The sequence below is a fragment of the Denticeps clupeoides genome, unplaced genomic scaffold (assembly GCF_900700375.1).
Source record: "Denticeps clupeoides unplaced genomic scaffold, fDenClu1.1, whole genome shotgun sequence".
Lineage (NCBI taxonomy): Eukaryota > Metazoa > Chordata > Actinopteri > Clupeiformes > Denticipitidae > Denticeps > Denticeps clupeoides.
In genome coordinates this window covers 17,059-42,352 of record NW_021629924.1, presented here as the reverse complement: position 1 = coordinate 42,352, position 25,294 = coordinate 17,059, and the positions used below count along the sequence as shown (strand labels likewise).

The following is a 25,294-nucleotide window of genomic DNA, read 5'->3' as shown; positions in this document are numbered from 1 at the left end:
CCACCCCTCTCTACTACCTAGTTACCCACTAGGCTACTACCTCCCTCTATACTACCTAGTACCCACTAGGCTTACTACCACCCTCTATACTACCTAGTTACCCACTAGGCCACTATCACCCTGTGAATTTAAACACCGATTAGATGTTAAGTTCTTCCCTTTTACTATACTATTTAATAGTATGTATGAACTGGACATTTTTGTATTGTCATTTTGTTTCAAATGTGATTTATTGATCAAAAGCGGTTTATTGAACAATAGAAAGAACATGTTCAATTTTACACAAGCATGTTGACTGAGAAATAAGGGAAAAAGAAAACATTGCTGCAGCATGAAAAATTGGATCCGAATTCGTCACTTAGTTTAAAAAAGACTCACTTCTCAATGGCTCTGTGTGTTAACAAGAAAGAATACAAGAAGGACTTTATAAAGTCGGTAATGACCGGTGTATGTAGGAGAGAAAAAGAGATTCCTGACACCATATTCATATACCAGATTTCAAACACCATAACTTCCTGTAGCATGGTTAAAAGCCACAATCAACATTTTACTTTTAATGACAAGCAATATATCACTTTATTTTTATACTTTTAATAAACTACCCAATCATACAATCACTGAACCGTGCACATGTTTATGCTTGTACATGTCTCTTGCATTTATAAATGCATATCATTTTAATAAACGCTTAATGAAGATGTCTTAATATGTAATAAAATCGTTAGTATATACAGAAGAACCCTAAAATTCAACATGCAGAGAGAAGAAAGAAAGAAACACATTTCTTTAAACTTTCTTTAAACTTTAAAACACAAATCGAGGGATCTCTGCACATGGCTATGCAACACAACAGTGGCGTAACCCACATTATCGGACTAAAAGGTTCATAAGCAGATATCAGCGAGACAGCAATCAGAGAAGTCCCATAATGCACCAAGTGTTCTCAAGTCTCCCACTTGGGCTGTAAATACGGGGCCATTGTTCTCCATCCCCATCTTTATACTCCATTGTCTGAGGCCAGCCACAAACATGCCCCGATGGGAGCGGGGAACAGATACGGGCCTGTATTCAACGCCGGCCACCGATAACAGCAGTCATGTTTTAGGGGAAGGAGTGGGGGGAGAAAACGTCTTTGATTCTCCCTTTCAACGAGCCGTCTCTCATATTAATTCCTGTTCATACCTGTTATTTCTTTGATGGTAAATCCTGAGAGTGCCCCCCGTCAACGACATCAGAGGAGCCTTTGATGGTAATGTTCAAATTTAAATCAGGTTACCTGCTCTATACACATGAACTTTATACAGTTTACATCACACCATTGTCAAGGCATCAAAAATCTTGATCACCCTTAGATTTATCTTAATGAATATGAATTTGACATTATATATGTGACGTTATATATGACATATATATATACACATATATACATAAACTACAGGCCAAAAGCTTGGACGCACCTTCTCATTCAATGTGTTTTCTTTATTTTCATGACCATTTACGTTGGTAGATTCTCACTGAAGGCATCAAAACTATGAATGAACACATGTGGAGTTCTGTACTTAACAAAAGTGGAGACCTGGCCTCCACAGTCACCGGACCTGAACCCAGTCCAGATGGTTTGGGGTGAGCTAAACACCTCTGGGAACTCCTTCAAGACTGTTGGAGAAGCATTTCAGGTGACGACCTCTTGAAGCTCATCGAGAGAATGCCAAGAGTGTGCAAAGCAGTAACCAGAGCAAAGAAACTAGAATATAAAACATGTTTTGCACCAAGCTGCTTACCTATTGCAGATTCAGTCTTCCCAGCCTTGTGCAGGTCTACAATACTAATTTTCCATCATAATTTGGAAAATAAATTCTTTAAAAATCAGCGGATGTGATTTTCTGGATTTTTTTTTCTCATTTTGTCTCTCATAGTTGAGGTAAACCTATGATGAAAATGACAGGCCTCTCTAATCTTTTTAAGTGGGAGAACTTGCACAATTGGTGGCTGACTAAATACTTTTTTTGCCCCACTGTATGTCCTCCACGCGTTACCTTTACTTTACTTAGCAAGACACTTTATCCAAAGTGACTTACAAGAGGAAGACACCAGCACCACCATGCAGACTGTTAACCTGTATTGATCTCTACCACTATGTGTGAGACCAAAGAGCTGTTTAAGGACACCAGGACAATGGATTGAAAGTCAAGATTTCATGAAAAGTCATGGAAGATCTCGCCTTGTGGAGTGTCAATGATCATAAGAACGGCGAGGAATCAGCTCAGAACTATACAGGAGGACCTGGGCAATGACCTACAGAGAGCTGGGACCCATTACCATTAGTTACCATTAGTAACACACTACGTTGTCATGGACTTAAGTCCTGCAGCGCACACAAGGTCCCCAGCTCAGACCAGCATATCCAGGCCTGCCTGAAGTTCACCAGAGACCATCTGGATGATCTAGAGGAGGCATGGGAGAAGGCCATGTGGTCAGATGAGACTAAAATAGAATTTTTTAGTATGAACACCATTGCAACCGTGAAGCATTGGGGTGGAAACATCATGCTCTGTGGGGGCTTTTTGTCAGGATGAGTAGAGTGTGGACCTAGGGAAAGGATGGACAGGCAATGTATTGCAAGATTTTGGCTGACAACCTCAGTCAGATTATCAATAATGGGTCAATGGGCCTCCAGCATTACAATGACCCGAAACACACAGCCACGGCAACTAAGGAGTGTCTCTGTAAAAAGCATCTCAAGTCTCCAGACCATAATCCAATAGAAATCTACAGAGTAGCTGAAACTCCATGTCATGCAGCAACCGCTGGAACCCCAAAATCCCTGCTGCGGTGTGTGCAAGAACTCCAGGAAACATCTGACCTCTGTAATTGTTTCTGTACCAGAAATAAAGTAATAATATCAATTCTCTGCATGCACGTTGTAAAGGGTAGCTTTGGAATAACATTGTAAATGAAATGAAAAATAAATCTCCCGAGCCATAAAAGCATTTATATGATTCAAAATGAGAAGAAGGCAAAGCTACGACTCTCCACCCTGCAGCATTTTCTGGTTCAGTCCTGTGTATTCAGTTCCAGATCCACAGAAGATGTGCAGTCTGCACAAGTCCTCTGTAACGCTCTTAAAATCACGCTTCTCTGGCGATTCAGAGCATACGTACAAACATTGTAAATTCGTTTGGTGATGGGTAAAACTATTTCACATGTTGTAATGTTCATTTTTTAAATGAAATGTTAATTTCATTTGCAATTCTCAACCACTGTCGTCAGATGATGTGTTTTAACTACAGCGAGACAGATGCAAACATGGATGCAGAGGAGGTGAAACGGAGGCGAGCAGCTGGTGATCATATTTTAAACCCACACATTTCCTTTCCCTCTTAGTCTAGCACTCGTGGCGCTCGAAAGGTCGGTCCAGGTCGAGCCGGTAGGTAGGTAATATGACGAATCACCCGATAATATGAATCTGAATGACTTACTGTCTATATCACATAATCTGCAGCAACACGTGTCCCGAATAAAGTGGACATTCACCTGTTCACGAACTCCTCAACGGGATGCGGTGGGAGTACCCCTGGCGGCGGATGTTGACCGTCTCCAGGATGCCGGTGTTGTAGCGCAGCTGCACCATCACCCGCTCCTGGCTGAAGCGCAGCGCCTGCCGGTCGTCGTTGGGCTTGATGCAGCGCACGAAATGCGGCTGGCCGCCCACCATCTTGGACAGCAGGTCCATCAGCGAGTACTGAGGAGGGACGATGTGGGTCAGGGCAAAGAGACTGTTCTTCCAAAGAAGTTAAAGTGCGGGGCTACACACCCGGAAATAAGACGACACCGTCTGTCTCCTCATGTTGGTGGTCTCGTCTGGGTGCCGCATCATCTCCATGGTGTCCACCTTACAAATTCAAATCCAAAATGAAATATTTTGGAAAAACCTTCACGCTATACGCTACGCTATATAAGCTACGATATATTCATTGCACTTTTTAGCTAAATTAAAAAGGTCATTTATACAAATGTAACCTACTATTATTTAAACAGGTCAGTCATATTTTTAGACGCAATGATTGTTTCTCAGATGTGTGTGTGTGTGGGTGTGATTAAAAAAATAACCAAAAAAACAATCAGACATTATATTTCATGCTCTGTTATCCATTCATATCCCTTCTCTGAAGGTTCTGCCCGGCAGCTCTGCCTATGAACAGCAGGCCGCATAATGGGCCCTGCCATTTCAATCCAGGCCTCTCTGTCCAACAAGGTATTAATGAGGACACAATATAAACACCCTAATGGTCCGCTCCGCTGTCGGCGCCGTCAAATTTAACGAAGGGTTAATAATTCATGGACGCGTCTATAGAGCAAAGTGCATACCTTAATATTTTATTCCTTCGCAGCATCTGTACTGAAGGTATGCACTGATTCGCCGCTTTAATTGGAGTCTTTTCCTGGTCGAAATCGCCACATCTTTTTCAATCATGGTGCTTTAACAAGGGCCCGAGTCTAACCCTGACCCAGTTTAACTTTCCACCAGCCACACGGCTGCCACGACATCACAAGCCGATGTACCATGTCATTATGCTGTGGTGATCAGAGAGGTAAAATCCACAGAAGGAAACGTATTTGTATCTCTCTGATCACGCCGGGCATTAATATGCGGAACATCAGAATCAGAGACAGAGGAGATGAGTGCAGCTTTACAGAGGAGAAAGCACAAGGTAGAGGAGCCACTACGGTCTAGAGGCAAGTACTCATACTAAATTCATTTGTTTTATGAACTTTTTAATGTAGACTTCTTTCTGAAATAGACTTCAGGTAGACAAGTGAGCAGCACAGGAGATCAGATCTACGGATGCTCTACAGGGACCAGAGGCTCCAGGGCAACGTTCAGCACCCCTACCTTCAGCAGGTTCCTAGCAGACTGAACACAGAGGTTCACAAACGACAAAACAGAGGAAAAATACGATAAAAAAAATCATAATGCAGAACATTATGTATGTATATAGAGCATGTGTATACATACATATAATGTAATAAAGTTGCACATGCACTTTAATGAGATGCTGTGGGATTGTACATCTATTTCAAATACAGGGGCAGTGGTGGCCTAGCGGTTAAGGAAGCGGCCCCGTAATCAGAAGGTTGCCGGTTCGAATCCCGATCCACCAAGGTGCCACTGAGGTGCCACTGAGCAAAGCACCGTCCCCACACACTGCTCCCGGGTTGCCTGTCATGGTGCCCACTGCTCACTCAGGGTGATGGTTAATGCAGAGACAAATTTCACTGTGTGCACCGTGTGCTGTGCTGCTGTGTATCACACGTGACAATCACTTCACTTTCATATACAAGTACGCCATTTTTTACAATATTTTTGCACATTTCTTATCATGACACCAGTCATTTACCCCACAACTATTATTAAAAACCTCCTCAGAAGTAAGAAGTAAACATTCGAGGACTGAATTTCGTGGTAAATAAAACGAGATTAATACGGCTCCTCGGTTCTTTATGGACCAGGTTTAATAAAAGGCACGCAGCCATGAAAGCGCGCTTTTTTGGTTTCCAGCGTCTGTGCATGCGTGTTGTTTCACCAGCCGGCGGGGACCCTTTGATGAGGGATCTGGGATAATCTCATAAAGGGTGGGATTACAGCACTCGACCCCACCCACTAACAACAAGGCACGAGGCCAGTCCAGACAACCGAACGTAGGACAAACAAGGAAAAGCAAAAAGGATTTATCATAAATATGACTGAGCTGGAATCAGCATAAACTATTAGGAATAGTTAAGAGCATATTAGTTATATATCCAGTTATTAAATAGTATGATATGAGTATTAAATCAGTATATATATGAGGAAGGTCAGGAGAGTATTCAGAAGAGCAGTGTGAAGTGTGAAAGAGGAAAGTGCAGGCAGGGTGGATATAGTGACAGACGGGGACCAGCAAGAGTGACACCAGCGAGGTTATATGGGTTGGAGATGGTGGCACTGACAGGATGAAGAGCAGGAGGTGTCCGAGTAAAAGATGCTGAGATTCATGTTGGGACTGATGGACGGGATTAATGATGAGTGCTTTACAGGAACAGTCAGGGTTGGAGGTTGAGTTGGCTTGGACAACGTATAGAGGAAAGAAATGGAGACGGTTGATGCAGCCAAAAATAAAAGAAGAAGAAGCTATAGTAAAGTTGGCCATTTTTTGGCTTTGACGTGTGCTATTTAATGCTCACCTTACTGCGTCCAGTGTTGAGCTGGGGGGGCAATGACCGGGAAGCTGCAGTGACCCTTGCTCTGGACGTGGCCAAATTTCTGTTCAGAACACAGAAACATCAGTTCACTCAGAACAATCTGACACCGTCCATTCATCCATTCTTTCAAGCTCCCAAACATCTTGCTGAACAAGGCGTCAGTGTTTGCACACTAGTCCCCACCGATGACCTGACAGAGACCCCGTTCAGCCCTTCAGATGGGATCTGGGTGGTGTGATCATGAGAAGGACACACCTGGCATTACAACATGTCTCCACATGCTGTCCATTCGCTGCTCATTCTTAAGGTGCTTCAATTTCCTTAAAATCTCGATGTCACGCAATTGCAGTTTGAAGGACAAAAGTCTTACATATCAACTCACAGGCCAAGACATCAATACTCCAGTCCAGGAGACAGATAAAGTTTAGGACATTTGATCAAAATTACCTTTCTGCATGCAACAATAATGAACCAATCGCGAATAATCATTTCTTAAGACTAAAACCCCGTCCACACAAGAATCCTTTTCTGTAAAACGGGTGTCCTCACAGGAGAAAACGCCATTCTGCGTCCCCTGAAATGTGGTGTCCATGTTTGACGCGAGGCCAAACCGGATTTCCTCATGAGGACGGGCCCTGAGGTACAGAGACGAGTGTGGGAATGAGGCAGAGGCTGCAACATGAGACACTTCCCGTTCATTTTGAAAGGGCTGGTGTCACGTGGGCCTGTCGCTTCATGTGGTGGCCCAGCCAGGGTGCATTGTGGGTTAACTTGAGAGAACGACGCGTTGGTGAGCACACGTGTGCGCCCTGCACGGCGGACACGACCACCTACATGTGAGCAGGACAGTGAACAACACAGCTGTGTTGACACGGTCACCATTTTCCGGGAATATGTAAGAAATGCAGCTTTAAATTTCTGCATCTGCAAGATTTGCGGGTCGGATTTGCTGTCAAGGTTTTGGGGACGGGGCTTTAATTTCTCAAGCCAGATTAGCCCATGACGGAACTTGAACTGCGGCGAAGCAACACCCTCACGCTGAAGTTAAGCCTTGCAGGTTTAGGGCCACTTCCAGGGAAGTGCAGAGGTTTTTGTGCGGGGCGGGGGTTATAAAGCAGCCCCTGCAGCAGCTCTCGCCACATACGAGCACATGCTTACACAAGCACACACACTCACAACACACACCGGGCTCGGATATGAACCCGAGCTAGCATATGCGCGGCAGTCGGAAGGTTTTTTTAGCACAAGATGTCCAAATGTTTTCTCTGGCTGTGGTCTTCAGAGGCTAAACTGTGATTAATAGGAGTGAAAGAAGGCTTTGAAGCAGGATTGGTGACATCAAAGTCCTAATCCATGGGTGGCAGGATTTTTATAATGAGTGGGAAGCATTTTAACACATTTCAAAGAGTCTGTCCCATGAATAAACAATAGACGCGCAGATGTGCCACACACCTTCAGGAAAACACACTCTGGTACGTGGTGAGCAGTCGCGCCATGACCTGCGTTCATACACTACTGGGCCAACAGCCGGCCATGACGTGCCAAATAACGCTGCTCGCTGCAAATTCTATTTCTCCAGCAGCCAAACTTTCATGGCGCCGCCACTCCACTATACTGTACAGGGAAGCAATGGGCTGCATTCCAGAACCAACATTATTGTGCCACTAGGTGGACCCTTGGATTTCTATATGATATAATCCATTATGTTCTGCATGACATTTGGTCCTCAAATCGATATATAAATGGAAACTTGTGATGTACCCCTGCTTCTCCAAATCTTTTACACTTTCTTCTAATGAAAGGCTCATTTTTCCAGTTTAGGTATCGACCACCATTTTTGAAAAGCGCAATAAAAAACACAACAATTATTTATCATATCTGGACCATCAAAATTCCGACACACAGGCGTTAAACAGCATGTGGTTGGTGGCGCGGTCGTTTCCTGGCCGGATGTAACGGATGTAAACCGCGACGAGCATTAAACTGAAACGGCAAAACGGCCAGAGGACGTTGGTTTCGAACTCCTACCCGGAGCGGTCACTACCGCCACTGCCTCTAACTAAACAACGTGAATATGAAATAATCCATTATGTTCTACACGACACTGATGCAGAATGTCCATTTCTGCATTGCGATGCATCGATTCTGAGATTCAATTTCAACTCCCCTAATTCTAACCCGTATTTTCCACACCTTTCTGTTCAAATGTCAAAATGGACCAAACGTACAGCAGACAGGGTGAACAAGTTAGTTTTACAATGAAGCACCAGCTCTGACGTGAATGGATTATGGGAAAACTGTGGGAAAATGCCTCTGTGGGTTTTAAAAGAATAGCGTAGATCAAAACGTGAGCTTTCCAACTGACCCCATATCCCAGCTGCCTATCAATAAAACATCAACCTGCCTGACGAAACCGTGTTAAAAGTTTGTATGTTGGGGAACAACGGAAAGCGACGTGAACGTGTCTTGCGTTGCAGAATGTTAAGTATTACGAGGTTTTCGTGCTCGACTTTTAAGTGTCAAATTCTTATCCCCCGTCAACTGCTCTGGCTCGCTCACTCACGGGCTAAATCCCCCCCTCGACTGCAGGAAGTGGCGTGGCCGCATACGTATCGGACGTGTGAGTGTCGGTGTGAAAGGCAGGACGTTTGATCGGGTCATCCTGTCGGTCACGGCTGGAGATGACTCTCCGCTTCTGGCATGGCATCGGCTCCTTGGCATCTGGTGCGTTCACTTTGAAAATGCTGGAGAAGAAGGGAGGGAACGGGGGGAAGAAAGAAACCTGGAGCTGGCAGTCGTACCGGGCTTCTATTGACAAGAACAGTCAATGTGGCGGGATTAAAAAGCAATCCGCCGTTCCATGTGACACCTCGGCGCACTCGCCTTCTTCTTCACAGGCCGGGGATCGAGCTGTCATCGCAGGCAACAATCAAAACCCCCCCCTTCCACGGCCTGCCCTGCTTCGCTCCCCCCCTCTTTTAAAAGAAATATGCCATCTATTCTAGAAGCTCGACTCAGCAGCCGGGCAAATGGGATTATTCCACCCTTCACACCCCAGGCCGCCGCAGTGGCCCCGCCCACTCCGCCCGTCACAGTCGGCGGGAGATCAATCGCGGGCCGAGCGCCGCGGCTGACTGGCTTTGGGCGATGCTACACACTGCGGCTTTATAAAGCGATGTTCTGCTCCGAGACTTACGCGAGCCCTGCTCCCGACACTGCGGAAGAGCCGCCGGAAAACATGCTGATCGCAGAGATTTACCAGGAAGGGGGTTCGAAACAAGAAGGCCCGTACGTTGGTGGTCCGAACGGGCCACTTTTTAAAGTGTTTTCAGAGGATTCGAAAGACGTAAATCATGGATAAAAAATGTAGAATCCAGGTGAAGAACTGCGAAGCCACGCCTACTACATCTCCAAGTTCGGTTTTATGCTGTGAATTTGGATGAGATGGAGAAAGACCAGCGTGATGAAGTTCCAACAGGGGAACAGACAGTGCGGAACTGGTGAAATGAAACAGAAATAAATGTGCGAAGCAAATAGTGCAAATATTTCTGCGCATAAAATGGAACGTTGTGTGAGGGGTGTCGGTTCCTGAGTGTTCAGCTGTGGGATGAAGCTGTTGCAGAGTCTGGCAGTGAGGGTCTTTTTCCAGATGGTTGGAGGGTGAAGAGTGCATGTGAGGGACGTGCAGATCCTTCACAATGCTGGTGGTTTCCTGACGGTGTGGTAAATTGTTTGCTATGGAGGGAAGAGAGACTCCGATGATCTTCTCAGCTGTCCTCACTATCCGCTGTAGGGTCTTGCGGTCTGATACGGTGCATCTCCCCAAACCAGACAGTAATGAAGCTGGTCAGAAATGCTCTCAAAGGTCCCTCTGTAGAAGGTCGGTGAGGATGGGTGCTGGGAGATTCCTCAGGAAGTAGAAATGCTGCTGAGCTTTCTTGGGTGTTGAGCTGGAGTCCAGGAGAGTTTCCTCCTAAAATGAACACCTAGGAACTTTGCGTTCTTGATGATCTCCACACAAGATCTATTGATGTTCAGTGGAGAGCGGTCCCTCCGTGTCTTCTGAAGTCAAACAATAATCTCTTTTGTTTTGTCCATGTTCAGAAAACAGATTGTTGACCTTACAACAGTCCATCAGTTGTTGCGCGTCCCTCATCTATACGCTGCCCATCATTCTAGCTGATGAGATCCACCACGTTCACCAACTTCATGATGGTTGATCTGTGCATCGATACACAGTTGTGGGTCAGCAGGGGTGAACAGCATTGGACTGAGCACACAGCCCTGAGGAACTCCAATGCTCATTGTGGTGGTGCTGGACATGCTGTTCCCGATCTGAACACACTGAAGGTCTCTCAGTCAGGAAGTCCAAGGTCCAGTTGCAGAGGGAGGGAGATCCAGTTCTGGTTATTAAATATATTATTTGAACCTCCTCTACTACTGGACTGTCAGAACATCCATGTTGAAAGATTTGATATTTCTCATCCTAATTTCTGCACGAATGGGAAAACAAATCAGCTGCAATAAGCAATACATAAACACAACAAACATCAGTAAAGTTTGAATATTGTGATATTCTACCCGTGCATGCAGGGTTTTTGAAAGATCTCATTCCTAGAAAAGTTTCATTCCCTGACTCTTCACTCTTAAACCCTGAAGTTGGCCAGATGGACGCACCGCGTTAAACCACAACCTCTGGGAAGCAAAGCTGACTTTATTTTGGAATCTAGATTTCAGTGACACGCACTTTCTGGAAATGCATTACATAATGGCACAGGATGCTGCTGAGACTGTGGATGCCTGAGACACAACACCACACCCCAAACACACACACTCCCTCCAGGCCTTAGTCCACTGACCCCAGCGGGGCCCAAGCGTACCTGGCCAAGTCACACATCACAATCCAACTGATCCTGGGGACGTTTTCACGGCTTGGAGGAATTTGTCCATGCAAATGCATCCCATTTCCTCCCACCAAAACACCACCACCTGGGCCCCAGCCAGCCCCAGGGCTTCACCCACACACCAGCCCCCTCCAGTCTGCTGGGCCTGTCCTTTCACTTCTCTGCTTCGCCTGTTCACCGCTTCATATTAAAAACTTAATAAATTAAAGAAATGCGGTGTGAACACATTCCGCCACATCCAGTGGTATCAAATAATGAAATACACCCACGGGAATGTAAGCTGTTGATTTCCCAGGAGTTCAAAGCCTTTCTAGAGAGGGGGGGGAAGAGTCCGTTTCATTCGCAGCGGAACAACAACAGGCTGTTCTTTCTCAAATGCAGAGAACCACCAACTCCTGAGAGCTGCATGCGGCATACAGGTTAATAGCCCTGCTGGGAGCCGGGATCGAGAGGCATCAACCCCACTGCCCCCTAGTGGCAGTTCTGACCCTCACACCTCTCACTCACCACGGCCTCGGAGCACACCGGGGAGACACACATGTCCAACAGATCGGGCAGATCGGGCTAATTTCACACCCATATCTGCAGGAAAAATTACATGAAAAGGACAAAAAACAGCACGTTTCATTCTGGACGAAGATGGACTAAAGTGGAAGGGCTCAATCTCGCACAAAGTGGAATGATTTGTGATATTTCTGGTGTAAATTACTACGGCCCAGCCAGTCACCAAACACTAAAGGCACAAAAATGTAAATATTCGCCTGCCTACATATTTACATCATGTGGTCCATTACCAACTGAATTAATATTATGTGACTAAATGTTCATTTGTTCTCTTTCCACATCATGTATTTTAAATGTAAATTTCTTTTTATCAATTCTCCCCGAAATACCACCTCTTACGTATTGACTTTGTGAAGTTCCATAAAGCATATTTTCCATTTTGTATTTGCATTGTTAATAAAAACAGGACATCAGACTAAAGACAAAATCCAGAGCAATTTGTATCTTTGTAATTTGTTGTACTTATTTTGTAATTTGTATATATTATGTTTATTACTATTTTATGGTTATTTAGGTCTGTATTATTTTCTAGACTTCTCACACTGAATCGACCTGCACCTTAAATTTTGTTGTTCCTCAAGAAGTGACAATGAAAATTAAAATTGATCTTATCTAAAGCGTGTATAGACACATGCAGGCATACACACACACACACAACAAAAGGAGCAATCTCATCGCCGTATCATACCCACATACACGTTTCAGGAAATGAGCTGGCACGGGGCATCACTTCTTTTATCCTCCTTTCATTAGCCAGGACACCACTGACAATTCCTCACTTTTTTTCCAGTTTAACTATTTGTCTCCACTGTAACACAAAGAGAGAGAAGAGAGAGAAGAGAGAGAGAGAGAGAGAGCTTTTCTCTCGCCCTGAGGAGGACAGATAAATGGCTCTCTAATGGAAGCTCAGCCAGGACAACAAATGAAAATGCTCTTTCTGCCTCTGAAATGGCTCCATTATTTGCTGGTAGGCAGCGGGGGAAGTGAAGACGGTAATATGGCTTAAGCAAGGGCCGCCGCACCAAACGCCTATCTCACAATTAAACACTCCATTAGCGTCCCCGCCCACGTGTGGCGCTCGGCTCAGCGCGGTGACCGCGGCCTCCTCGCTCGCATATTAGCGACCTCCCCCGCACACAACAAAGGGGAGTTTGCTTTGCTTTCCTGAGCTGTAAATGCCGCTCGTCTTCATCCCTGGGAATGTGGGGGGAAACCTTATCGCCGGAATATCCCGGCGGAGAGATAGGCGGTGAGCGGTGATGGAGGGGGGAGCGGCTTACAAAAATAAAACAGAGCTGAGCCCCTGGGAGAGATAAAGGAGCCAGGAGATTAACACACCACACACACACACACCCACACACACACCACACTGAGGGGATTGAGGGGAGGAGCTCCATACTGTACCCACATTCGAAAGAGAGGAATCATCTGAAGCCAACAAAGGCCACCACACCCGCCAAACTGTCAACGCAATTAGGGCACAAATGGCCCAAGCCCCTCCCCCTGACCCCTCCATGACCCGCCCGACCCCACAGCACGTCACCTGTTTTGGGAGCGGGCTGGAGAAGAGCTGCTGAGGAGTTTGTTCTCGGAGGTTCTCAGCACCAGAACGATGTCCGCCGGGAAGGGTGTCGCGGGTTCTTCTCTAGGAAACCCGTCCACACTGTACAGGACCTGAGCGGAAATAAAAAGACATGAAATCATTTGTGGTTTTATTTATGTTTTCTACCAAAATATGACTGTATATGACTGTAATAACTATCCTTTTTAATAGAATTTTCTAGACACAGAGCACGTCCTGTAATGCTGCTGTTGCTCTGTATATTTATTATAAATGTGTTTCTGGTTTAAGATATATAATCTAGATATATAATAAGATATTTTATATTCACAATTACAATGTTGAGCAGGTCTGCTGTAATAATAAATTGCAATGACTCTCCTAATAAATCTAATGTCTTCAGATGTTTTGGTCAGGTTCCTCACCTTCCCGGCGTAGTGCTGAATTCCGAAACTGAGCTCCACTCGCTTGGGTCTCCAGAAATACTTGAATCGCAGATTGTCCTCAAATTTGTCTGTTTGGGGTCAAGTGGGAGAAGTGACACATGTTTTCATCTTCTAGTATTGCATTTATTTGCCATAAAATATCATTATTCTAATATCTTTTTCATTAAAGTCTTGTTTTGACCGGTGCTAAACATATTAAATTATGTTAGCTATTACTAAATGATAAATATTTAGTGTGAAAAATCTACATACTATATTTCTCTCTTCATCTGTCTTACCCACGAGGGTCTGGTCTGTGGCCTGGGGAAATCGGCTCTCCTCGTCCAGCAGGGACAGCAGCCCCATGGGCTTCTGCAGGAACATGTCCAGGATGGGCCGGTTGTTCTCGTACTCCACCAGGCTGGCATCAACCCCTTCACTCTGGTACTCCATCTGACCAACCATCCCACAGATCAACACTACATGACTGAACAGGGACGTCCTGTCCACCTTCAGCTCGCGGGGTTTTATCTACAGGTTTCTCAGGTCATTTTATTCAGCAAGAACACATCTGTAACAAACCCTGTTTTTGTGTCATACGATGAAACTTTATTGGCGGCAGTTTCATGCAATTTAATTAATTTCTACGCTGAAAAGTATGTAAAAATGGCCATGGCATCAGAGTGAATGTGAAAGAGAAGAGCTTGAACAAGCCACTGACCTGCTCCAGGGCGAAAATGTGCTGGTTGAAGTAGAACTGAATTTGTTCGTTGGCTATGTTGATGCAGAGCTGCTCGAAGGAGTTCTTCGCAAAGTTCCTCGAAGCCGAAAATGTCCAGGATGCCAACGTTCATCCCGTTCTCCGCAGCGCTGCACACAGCAAGGGGGAGGAGACCATTCAGCATCTTCATTTCAGCCGTGGATTAAACCTTTATACCTGGCCGTGGATTTTTAATTTCTGCACTACAGGCCATCTCGTACCACACACACCCGAGGGACTTGCCTCTATCCCACTGACACACACACTCTACTTCTTTAATGTCCACAAACATTTCAATCAGCAGTATTCGGCACCTTCATTATTCATTTTGCCGACTCTGTCTTCTCTGTTGTCTACGTGCTTTGTCCGAGTGAAATGTAATGCCCTACTCTTGTAATGCCCTTTATGTGGCCGGTTTGTTGATGTCACACACGGTCACTTTATGTCAGTGTGTAACGTTGTTAAATGTTACATGCAGCACCAGGTTCACTATGTTCTGTCTAAAATGCATGTAGCTGGAATGATGATAAAGCTCAACTTGAACTTGACCTACAGTCGTACTCTCCAGACCCCAGATATGCCATCAAGGTCATCTGGGGAGGGCTACGGTTGTAGCCAACTGGTCCCTAATTATGGAATTATGGAATCCCTCCTTACCTTCAAATCAGAATATTTAAAAGCAGGCTTTTTAAAAATCTTTTTTTAATTCCAATTGATTTATTTTATTATACGTCTAGTACTGTCGTTTTATAACTGAAAAGCAGGACCTCTGCCAGTATTCTTGAATTACACTATCACAGATTCATACTTCTGTTTAATTGCATAATTTGTGTAATTATGACAATTTAGGACGCAATTTTCCGCCAGAACAGAATCTCTTAAACATAATTGTCCTGATGGAGTTGAATGAAAATCCAAGCACTGATCTCATTTCTCTCTTCTGCCCTGTTCTCTCCAGGCTGGTTGGAGGTCACCTTCCTCTGTGCATAACAGGTTATTATTGGCAATAGAGCAAGGTGCAGATGATTTGGAGTGGAAGACGTCACAACCGCGGCATCCCTGACAGTCGGCGCAATCACGTTCCGAGAAGAATGTTTGGATCAATGCCTGGCCTGTTGCGCCGCCTCTGAAGTCCTTTTTAATCATCTGAATATAATTTTCCAGATGCATCTGGTATCAAAAATTTATAAAACCTGGGCTTTTTTCTTGTCTTTGCAGTCTCCATTAGAATTCTGCGCTCGGCAGAGGTCACCAGGCCTGACAGAACGAGAACGTGATGGAAAAGAAACGAAGAAAAGAACGTCGAGGCTGAATTTTCTGCCATTAGTAATGTAAAAAAGCATACAAATACTGAGAAATACTAAAATACTTGTCAAGGAATGGTTTAATAATTATTTAGTCTAACTGAAATTAGCTTGCTGCTGTGCTGTTCTTATATTATCATATCTTTTCATATCAGTACTACACCATTATTATCATAGCATATCATATACCAAATACACTATTTACTAAACACATCCCTACACTGATATAATATCTCAGATTGCTGCTACTTGTCCACCTGGTGTGTCCAGGTCGTCTCGACCTTGTGCACAATGTCCACAAGTCCACAATGTCCTTGTCATTTTTTTTTGTCTTTTTGCACACTGTGAATGGCTGAAGCGGTCGCAATCTCGTCTCTCCGCATGGACTCGTATATGGTGAAATGGCGAGAAAAACATATTTCAGGCTTAATAAAGGGTCAGGGCTCCCTAGAAAGGACATTTGTATGAAAGATACAATTATGTTATTAGCTTTTGTATTTGTTTGAATGTGTGAAAACAGGTCAAAATAGGTAGCAGAACACCAGAAGGCGTGAAATGTCCTTCTCACCAGATGGTGGCGTCCGGCCTGCAGCAGGGCGTTGATGCGGTTGACGATCCAGATGAACAGGCGGCCGTACAGAGCTTTGGACATGTGCGTCCCGCAGTCGGCGGCCCCTGGTCCACCGTGTTGGTGCGGATGATGGTCTCGCCGCGGGTGACCACGCAGTGGGAGGTCAGCGCCTCCTGCAGCTCCTCCGGACTGAATGCTGAGGAGGTCGCCGCTGAAAACACCAGCAACACAATGCAAACAGAGGCGGCAGAAAGCGGCGCGACACTAACGCAACGCACCGCTGTGTAAGGCCTCTGAATCGGGCCACTTCGCTCTTGTCCGTCTGGTGCTGGGAGGTGATGGCGGCGAAATCGATGTTTCCGGTGTTCAGGATGGCGGAGAGAATCCTGTACACCCGACACCACATCCTGAGAACAGGCGGAAAGACGCTCTGAACACGGAGCGCACATTTCGGTGACCCGGGGGGGTGCAGCTCACCTCCTCGGTGAAGCCGATGATGCGGAAGCAGTCCTGAATGGCGTCGAACTGCTCCTTATACGGTTCACTGGAGATGATGTCCTGCATGACTTTCCATTCTGACTGTCAATGTATCTGAAGTCACATCAGAAGATTGAAACTATTTTAAAGCTAATATTTATTGTGCTGCAACCGCAACTACCAACCAGCTACCGTCCCAAAATGCATTTCAGTGGTCATTAGCCTCGCCACTCAGTTTATTCACCTTGCTTTTCATCAAGTCAAGTGAGACACTGCAGCACAGCACACGGTGACACGGTGAAACGCGTCCTCTGTATTTAACCATCACCCTTGGTGACAGTGGGCACCATGACAGGCTTCCTTGCCCCACTAGGCCACTACTGTACGTCCTAACAGGTTGTAGTAGAACTTTAGTTATTTCGTTAGTTATGTAGTAATTAGTTAGTTACGGAGTTAGTTACCTGGGAGGAGTCTTGTCAGGGAGGGCGGCACTTTTTCAGCTTGTCCTGGTGGTAAAGGCCGGCGTTATATGTAATAGAATATATGGAAATTCTTCTCTCCCCTGCGGATGGAAGTTTAAAAAGCGTCTTTGGTGCAGGGAAGCGCATTACGAAGTTTTCTATTTTAAGGAAAACTGCGACTCACGTGGCCTGTTTGATGACCCTGGATTTCTCCAGCAGGTACTCGGAGATCTTGGCTCCCATCACCGCCCCGGTGGGAGAGAACTTCATCTCCAGGTACTTGCCGAATCGGCTGGAGTTGTCGTGATGGCGGTTGCAGGCGTTCCCGAAGGCCTTCCACCAGAGGGTTCACCTGCAGGATCTTCTCCCGCAGGGTGCGATTGTTGGCCTGGATTCAAGAACTTGATTTTAAATATGATCCCCCCCCAATCTACGGCGCACAGAGAGGAAGAAACTACCTTTCCCAGGAAGGTAAGATGCTGGACTATCAGATGTGCACTTTCCGTCTTCCCGGGCTCCGCTTTCTCCGCTGATGATGATGCACTAAACAAGAGCAAAAGTCCTGTAGAAACGTAGAAAGGTGCCACACGACCCCAACCTTGCAAGGTGTCTGGAGCATTACCTGGTCTTTCAGGAACGTCACCATGCCCTGGTAGGCAGCGTCAGCGCTGGCGAAGATGTGTGGGGGGTTGTCGGAGAGCTTCGCTCCATGGTACAACTTGGAGAACTGGAGATGAGAAAGCAGCCTAACTGAACTCTACCGACAAGTTTCACGTTTTTGGCCAACTTCTGCTGCATCTTAAGGGAACCGAACCTTTATTATTCAGCACTTCTGGTTTTATAAATACTATAACTACATGGGTGCTTAGAGTCTGGAGGATCCATAAAGCTTCGGACCAGTTTCATGTACTTTGCAAGTCAGCGAGAGCCCTGAGATTTGATCGTTTTTTGGGGGGGAAATGTGGGAAAAGAGTGTGTAACCATGACGAGTAACTTTCTTTCCTGCTCGTTGAAGAATGCGGGCAGGATGAGGAGCAGGTTGGGGACGGCCTTGGACGAAGGCGCTACCTGTGGGGAGTAAGAGGTTGGAGGCTCTGGAAAGGGTTTGAGCGCGATGAGGATGTCCCCCACGTACGTGTAGATCTGCAGCTCATCGTACCGCTTGTGAAGGTGGCTGATGATTATTTCCTGCAAACCAATAATGATCATGCAACAAATGCATCTGCACGGATCCTGAAACGTTCGCCTTTCATGCTTTTATGAACTACTTGGCATCTCAACCTCGTCCAAGACCTCCAAGTTCACCAGATCGGTCATTGGGGCAGCTCTCAATAATCAGCGTTTTACGCGTGTTTATCCTTTCATTGCCTGCACACACACAGAGAGAGGTCAAGAGGTCCCTTCATTCACTACCCAACAGAAGTGTGTGTGTGGATGTGTGTGAACTTGAACAGATCATTCATCAAAAGTAGTTCAACTTCATGCACTGCACCGTTTAAAAGAGTTGAAATAAAAGGGAAGAGAAGAGTATAAAAAGACTGTGAAGCTTAAGATGGCGCCATAATCGCTCCATAAGGTGGTGGTGGATTCTGATGGAGCTCTCATCTATTGTGATTATGATTGAATGGCCGGAGAGAGCGATGCCGAAGTTAATTAAATTGTGATACTTTTGGATAGCCAGGCTCCCTCATTGGCCTAATCTGATGGCGAGGGAACGCGTGCCCTAATGTCTCCCTATCGTGGGCCCCGCAGTCCCGCCCCCGGGACCGGGGAGTTATTAATAATCTGGGTGAGTCCACACAGCCACACTCACATCAAATAGGTCTCGGTGCGCTCACGCCGCGCCCCTAATCAGCGCCTCGCTTTCCAATCCGACACAATGGGCTGCAGAGGCGGCTGGAGGCGAAATCCTGCCCCCTGCTGGAGGAGCCGGGGCCCGGCACCGTTACATCAACCGGCCGATGGTGAACCGGGAGCAGCTGCGAGGTTTCAAGCTTTTTTTTTGTGCGCTTTTATCACATTAGACCAGCCGCCCATAAACAGGCCGTGGCTTGTAGAGGCCTGGAATCCTCTAGAACTTTGCTCCAGGGTCTAGTTCTGATGAGCGTGAGCTACAGTAGCTGTTTTAGACTGGACTGACAGCTCAAACAACATATCAGCCTGGCGCCATTTCCCAAAATGTACTGATCACTACAGACAAGGAATATGCTGCAAGAACATGCTAGATGCTCTGATTAAAAAAAAACATGTTTTATGTCTGTGTTGCATGTCAATTGTTACAGGACCCATGATGAAGCGTAACATTCATACATTCATGACACTAGACAAGAATAATGGCAAACTAGGCATCAGAATACACACATTTTTCAGTTCTGATAATGATATTTCATGTTCATGTTATTATTGAATTGTTGCCAAAATTTGCTGTTGTGATTATTCATTCACTGAATATGTGATTCCAGGGTAATACCAAAAATAATCAAGTCTTCATCCCCATATGTGTGTATGCGTGTGAGTGTGTATGTACACATATATAAATGTATGTGTGTGAGTGTGTAATTACACATAAATAAATGTATGTGTGTGTGTGTATTTATATGTTATATGAGTGTGTGTGTGTATTTATATGTATATATGTGTGTGTGTGTGTGTGTGTATTTATATGTATATATTGTGTGTGTGGTGTATTTTTTATGTATATATGTGTGTGTGTGTGTGTGTATTTTTATATGTATATATGTGTGTGTGTGTGTGTGTATTTATATGTATATGTATATATGTGTGTGTGTGCGTGTGTATTTATATGTTATATATTATGTGTGTGTGTGGTGTGCGTGTGTATTTATATGTATATTTGTGTGTGTGTGTGTGTGTATTTTATATGTATATTGTGTGTGTGTGTGTGTGTATTTGTATATGTATATTGTGTGTGTGTGTGTGTATATTTAGTTGTATGTGTGTGTGTGTGTGTGAGAGGGGTGTTCTGTATATGTGTGTGTGTGTGTGTATTTTTATATGTATATATATATGTGTGTGTGTGTATATTTATATGTATATAAGTGTGTGTGTGTGTTGTGTGTGTGTGTATGAGAGAGAGAGAGATGGGACCTACTTGGTCTTCCTCCTGCAGCCGTGCTCCTGCTGCTCCTGGACGAGAGTGGACAGCTGCAGGCCGGAGAGCCGTTGTCTTTGCCGTGGGCCTGCTTTATGAACGGGTGCTCCAGGAGGTGCGTGACAGACGGCCGTCTCCTCGAAGTCCTTAATCAGACACCTGCACCACATTTACCACACATTGTACAACACAATCAATTCAGCAGCATGTACTGAACCACTCAACACGGAACACAGAACAACACTTATTACAATTCTTTGAATTGATATTTCCAAGCTGCTGTTTGGGCTTGTATTGATTTGGAGCGCAGCGAACTGCACAGATGCCCCACGCCGGCCTTTATCTACAACTACAATGATGCTCCATAAATTACCCACGGTTATTCATAGTTGAAAAATAAAAAAACAACAATTTTATTGGGCATATTTAAACTATTTTGTTTTTACAATTCAACGTCTCCTGCTCTCATCAGGGCGCCTGCCAGAGTCACTTTATCACCTATTTATCTAGAATATTGCAAAAATGTCATCATGAAAAAAAATGAGAATATAAATAATTGTCATGATAAATGTCAAATCATTGAAAATCATCAAAAGCATTTCTCCTTCAAAATGAAATCAGGAAAAAAATGTACAATCTAAATATTTTAAAACCAATTCTTCAGTAAATATGAATATTGCTTGACCACATGTTAAGGATCATGAGATGAATTATGCTAAAAGAGGCCCAGACCCTTGACAGAATTAGTGTAAAACAGTGCATTAGAGCTACTAGTAAAATGTAATGGCTGATGTAAAACTATGAATATAGAAAGATATACAAAACTATTTTAATCTATGTCAAAAATGGCAAGAAGATTCAGACACAACAACAGCATAGACGCATGATCTGAGCTCAGTAATCTGCTAAATACAGAGGTAGAGTCTGGCAGTGTGTGTGTGTGTGTGTGTGTGTGTGTGTGTGTGTGTGAGGTCACCTGTACATCCCGAACAGCTTTTAACCTCCCTTCTCCTCGTCACTAGTGCAGGGTCTCTGGTTTGGTACTCACTAGTTCTCCATCCTGGGTGCCTCACCCCACCTTTCTCTCACTCTCCCATTACCATGGCTCCCAGCAGCACAATTCATCAAGTGTGTGTGTGGTGTGTGTGTGTGTGTGGTTTGCCTTGCTTATCTTCCTGTCATGATCCAGTCCGGCAGGGGTTACTCCAGATCCGGAGTTTCATGTTGGTCCTGTGTAATGTTCCCTAATTGTTTATCACCTGTGTATCATTGTATAAACTCTCCTGTTGTGTCTGTTTGTCGTCATGTCCATTGCTTGGTGATGTTCCCCTGTCCGGTTTATTACGTATTAAACCCCTGTCCTGTGACGTCGTGCGTATGCGTCCTGCTTCCCTCACCATGTCCAGCCATCGTGACACTTCCAGTTAATGTTCAATGGTCCATCCATGTTAATCCATGAAATACAGGACAGATGTCAACTCACACGATGGTGATGTCTTCTCCTTCCCTTTCCTTTTCTTCTCCTAGGCACTCATCATGAAATGCACAGGAGCTAATATTCATACTAAGTCCGGCAGAATCCTGCGATGCACGATCTCGTTGTCATGGCAACGTATTGATTCTGTATCACAGGATTTACTACTGTACATATTGAGATAAATCAATAAATCAGACTGTGCTCTTTAACCATCCCACTGCCAGCACTGTGCGTTCAGGAAACAAATTCCCAGAATGCATCCAGTGTCACATCGTCAGGCCATTATACGGAACAGCAGGTCTGCTCTGATACAAAAAGCCCACTGATTTGGATGTGCAATTACGGCTCTGACTGATGCATTCATTATCTGTGACAATGGTGGACAACACACACCTTATGTACACACACTGAGGTCTGGACGTGTGTGTGTGTGTTGGACGTGTGTGTGTGTGTGTGGGCACAAACAGCCTGTGCTGTCTGATAACATGCTGCATGCTCTGTAACATTGTGCTGCTGCACAGGCGCAGACTGGGGTTTATTTATGGAGAATTATTTCTGACCTGATAACCCCACAAGTCCCATTTCCCAAGCATGACCTCTTAATGGCTGGTTCTAAGAGCCCAGCACATCACATCAGCCTTACACGTTGATACCTGGCCCGCTTTCTTGAACTCCAGGCGGAAGTTCACGCTGACGTTGAAGACGAATCTGAGGGCAGCGCTGCTGGCAGATTTCTTATCCCTCAAAATAATGAAGTGACGCATTCTTTCAGCGAAGTACTTGGATGGAGGGATGACAGGACGCTTCTGTTATTTCTACCATGCAAGCCGCAAACTAGAAATAATCAGCTCTGGACAGAGTCTGGAAATCGAATCAAGGCAGCATGTCGGCACAGTAATGCTTTTAAAAGGAGGTAAAATACCGTAAGGTACTCTTTATTTTCTTTAAGCCAAAAAAAAGAAGAAAAAAGGTTACATGGCTTCTTTTTTTTTTAATAAATGAAATGCACATTCATTCATCTCTGGTACTCTGAATATGGCAGAACATATTTTGTTTTATATTTAATATATAGATCTCTTCCGTCTCTGTTCCGAGGTTTTTCCCTGGATGAGCATTACGCCTCCACCTCCAGCAGCGCTTCTAATTCAGGACAGCGGGCCGGGCCACAAATAACCGAGGCCATCAGCACCCGCGGCCGGGTAATGAAATGAGCGCTCTTGTAATATGGCCTGTGAGAGGTGTGCAGGATTTAGAGAATTCATTCAAGAAACTTCATTCGCGGCACCTTAATAAACAGTCTGCAGGATGCTACTGATATAAAATACACAAAATGGAGATATACCACCATGAGTCTGAGACGTGAATGAACCTCATAGAACCAGAGCTACTCCAGTGAACTGGTTTCAGGATAAAGGACATTTGCACGTACAGAAGGCGGAATAAATGTTGGCGACTCACTGTGATATGAAGTGGCAGAAACTGCGACACCACTGATCCGGCTGATGAAGTGTTGGAGGCGGGTTCCTGTGGAGACACACCCACAACGCAGCAACTCAGCACACAAACAACACCACCAACAATGCACACCCAGACACACCCATCATTCCAAAGCAAAATCTGTACAAATTCACGTCCATTATTTTATTCATCATGATCAGTGTAAGATGTAAAAATATAAGAAACAGCGCGAGAATGAACCCTCCTGTTTCGTCCTGTTTTAAAGTGTTATTATTGTCATATTATTTCATAGTGTGTATAAACATCTATATTGTAACATTATAGTGTTTTTTAAAAAGTTGACATCTGTAATTTTGAATAAACTTCTAAAAAAAAATACGCTGAGGAAAAGAAAAATGTTGTAACAAATTGGGACGACATTGCAGCCTGTTCCAAATCCATTATCTGACAAAAAAATTTATATGTCAATTTGCATAAACTCAGACTGTTATGAAGAGCGATCGGATGAATTACAAAGTCCCTCTTTGCCAGGAAAAAATACCATTTCCACGGGATTTCAGACCTGCCACAGAAGGACCTGCTGAGATCATTTCAGTGCTCCTCTCATTAACACAAGTGAGAGTGTTGAGGAGCACAAGGCTGGAGATCATTCTGTTAGAATAGCAGACAGGATGCTTTAAATGGAGGGTGATGCTTGAAATCATCGCTCTTCCTCTGTTAACCATGGCTACCTGCTAATGAAACACGTGCACTCATCATTGTGTTGAATAAAATGCTCTTCACAGGCAGGAATATTGCTGCTAGTAAGATTTCACCTAATTCAACCATTCATCAGATCATCAAAAACCTCAATTAGAGAGGTTCACGTGACATGAGCGTCACCACCAGTCCTGTCTCATTTACATTTTACATTTACGCCATTTGGCAGACGCCCGTATCCAGAGCGACTTACAACGTGCTTCCATCTTACCATCGATGAAGTGATCAGTTCCGGTTCATCTCGTCCAACAGTAACGCATCCTGAGACCATTCATGTGTGGTGCTGCTTCTCATCCAAGGGAGTGAAGTCACTCACAATTTTACCCCAGAACACAGCCATGAATAAAGAACCCAGGTAGAACCAGGTACCAAAACCTCCTCCGACAGCAACTTCTCCCAACCATCCAACAAAAGTCTGGTGAAGAACGCTGCCTTTTCCAGCATGATGGACCACCGTGCCATAAGGACAAAGTGAGAACGGGTGGTAGTAGCCTAGTGGGTAACACACTCGCCTATGAACCAGAAGACCCGGGTTCGAATCCCACTTACTACCATTGTGTCCCTGAGCAACACACTTAACCCTAAATTGCTCCAGGGAGACTGTCCCTGTAACTACTGATTGTAAGTCGCTCTGGATAAGGGTGTCTGGTAAATGCTGTAAATGTAAATGTAGAACTAAGTGGCTCGGGGGACAAAACATTGAAATTTTGGGTCAGTGGCAGGAAACTTCCTGGACTTTAATCCAACTGAGAACTTGTGGTCAAAATTCCCCCCAAATTCCCACAAAACTCCAAGCCCTGATTGTGAAGGAACGGGTCGCCATCGGTCAGGATTTGGACCGATTTGGACCGAAGTTGATTGACAGCATGTTAGGACAAAAAAGGGCAAACGCTGCAAATATTGACTCTTTGCATAAACCTGAGTCATAGTCAATAAACGTATAGAAATGCTTGTAAATTATACTTCAATAAACCCTAGAAACAACTGACAGAAAGATCTAAAAACACTGAAGCAGCAAACTTTGTGAAAACCAGGATTTGTGTCATTTTATAAGTTCTGGCCTTGACTGTCTACCAGAGAACAGAACACAGCCATGGAGCGTGGTACATTGCACTCTGGAGTCCGGTCTAGCGATGTTCTTTCTGATGAGGAACGACTGTGACCCCTCGCCGCCTGGCCAGGAGCGTCTGCCAGGACGAGGCTGAGGACCACGCCCACATG

At 44.9% G+C, this 25,294-nt stretch overlaps 1 pseudogene; it reads right to left on the bottom strand.

The window, feature by feature from the left end:
- Window positions 1–25,294, bottom strand: part of LOC114777389 (myosin-IIIb-like) — a 45,003-nt pseudogene that overhangs the window by 7,575 nt on the left and 12,134 nt on the right.